Genomic DNA, 2,716 nt, shown 5'->3' on the forward strand with positions numbered 1-2,716 from the left:
AAAAAATATATATATATATATATATATATATAGCTGCTATAATAATTAAAATTCCCTACTTTAAAACTAAGCATGCAACCGTTTAGTAATAACAAAGGCAAATCTGTAACTAATTTGCCACTGAGCACAACCTTATTCAATTATTGCCCTGCATGATAAAGCAGCGCAGGTCCACAACATGAATTTTGAAATTGAATACTTAGGGTTTTGTTCGGTTGCATTTTCGAGTTACGGTGACTTGAGTGTAGATTTTAAGTTGAATTTGAGTTGAAGTTGTAACTTGAGTTTGTGTTTTGATGTGCATATTTGAGTTATGATTTGAATTGAGAATATATTTGAGTTTGTGTTTGAGTGGGTCAAAACTTGAATTTGTATTTAGATAGTATTTTAATAAAAACTCAATGGCGATAAAAAATTTTAATAAGATATATGGATATGATTTTATTCGACTTTTCATTTTGAACGCATAGAAAGAAAAATCATCTCAATTAGAATTAAAACGAAAAAGTTATGACTTTCTTAAGAGTAGAAAAAATATTGTTCATTAACTTGAGTTTAAATTTAAAAACTTGAGTTGAAGGTGAAATTTGAACTCATATTTTAACTCCAAACTTAAGTTAAAACTCAAATTTTACAAACGAATATAAATTTAAATAAAATTATAACTTGAGTTAAATTTTTTTTTTTTTTTTGAGTTTTACTTCAAAATAATAAGCCCTTCCTTAATTTTCTCAGGAAGATAATGGACGATAATTCCAATGTTCGCATCTGGATACTGCGAGAACGTGGCAAAAAAGATGAGGATAAGTTTACAATTGCTGTAAATTGGATTATATATCACGTGGTGGCAGAAATGACGATCGTGGGGATCAACAAGATAAATAATTCTCAATACCATTATAAACATGATCATTGCCGAATTATAATTAGCACTGACTAAAGTAGATCATCATGCCCCCATCAAGACAAACAACGATGTGCGATTTGTTTCGTGGCTTTGAGCCACAGTTTAAATTTTTATGTTGAGAGTGTTTTTTCTCAAAAAAAAAAAATACTTATTTAAATTTTTTAGTTTAAACGTATGATTCGGAGACGTTTAGTTCATGGATTAGAATCATGAGATTAAAATTATTTTTAATTTACGTGTATTTTTTGTGAGAGAAAACACTGTAATGAATCATAAACTATGATTCGAATCGGAGTACGAATTTCCAAACCAAACAACCCCGAAATGATCCAACTTGTATAAAGGTGTAAGTTTGGCCCTCCAGCCCAAGCCCAACACCCCAGGCTTTAAAAGAGAGAGGGACAGCCTAACTTGAGCCTAAGTCTGTAAAGTTTAAAATTGGCTCGGCCCGGTCTGAAATTTTATATGGTATTTTTAAAAAAATCTTAAAAAATATGATGTTTGGGATGCGCTGGCCTGACTCAAAGTGAGAGGGTCGGCCCAGCTTGAGCCTAAGTCTAAAAAGTTTAAAGCCGGCTCAGTCCGGTCTGAAATTTTATATGGTATTTTTTAAAAAATCATAAAAAAATATGATGTTTGGGATGTATTGACCTGACCTTAAAAAAGAGAGGGTCGGCTTAGTTCGGTCCTAAGCTCAAAAGAATTAGGGCCGGGTTGGGCCGGGCTCAGTCCAACAGTGGCAGGCTTTTGGCATGTCCGTTTAGGCCGGCCCAAATTTGTAACTCTAAACTTGTAGAAAGTAGATGTGAAAAGGTCTTGCCTCATATTATGTCATGAATATTAAAAAAATAATTTTAGGGATGTTTGTTTTATCAATTTGAATTAAAAAATCCGATTCGAATGAAGCTCGAGGTCCAAATCAGTGTTTAATGTGGCATTTGTTAGGGGAACATTCAGATTAAGTACTCAATTCAAATCTAATTCAAACCACCAAACTTATAATTCCTCCTCTAAAATCTCACAATTCAAACCTATATATTACCATTAAAATGGTTGCTTTTTGTTATTGTTTTTTTTTTTTCCTTCTCTTCTATCTCAAACTTCAAAATATCATAAGTTATTCATTTTTACTCTGATTAAGTTGATTTTTTTCTTTGTATTCAAAAAGAGAAGAAAATATCCTCATCCATATAAACTATCAAAAATCTGCCGTAGATAATGAGGCATTATAAGATTTATTACATAACTATAAAGTTTTTAAATGAATGCTTTCAACACTCATGCCAAATACAATGCAGATTTTATTCCCATTTTTTATTACAATTTATCTAATATATCTAAGTAGCAGTTGAATCACAATTTAAATCACTTAAATTTAATTTTTCAGTTCAAATCAAAAAGACTAAAATCATTATAATTCAAACCCAGCCAATAGACCCTTAGACTTAGTTTAGTAGTGCTGTAGATTTTGAAAAAAATACTTTTAGTTGTGCTGAAGAAAGAAACAGCTGTTACAAAAAGCAGCTGAGTGTTTGGTAAACTATAATTATAATAGCTGTGCTGGTTCCAAAATCAGTATAATAGCATTTGATAAATTATAAGGTTGAATTGTTGTTGATAGTTAAAACTTACAACTATATTATATTATACTATAATATAATATATATAATTACAATATAATATATACTTATTATTATATTTAATATAATACAAAAAACTAATTATAATATAGAATATAATAATATTATTAAAATAATAACTAAATAATTAAAAATAACGATTATATTATATTATACTATAATATAATAT

The sequence above is a fragment of the Morus notabilis genome, unplaced genomic scaffold (genome assembly GCF_000414095.1).
Source record: "Morus notabilis unplaced genomic scaffold, ASM41409v2 Scaffold297, whole genome shotgun sequence".
NCBI lineage: Eukaryota > Viridiplantae > Streptophyta > Magnoliopsida > Rosales > Moraceae > Morus > Morus notabilis.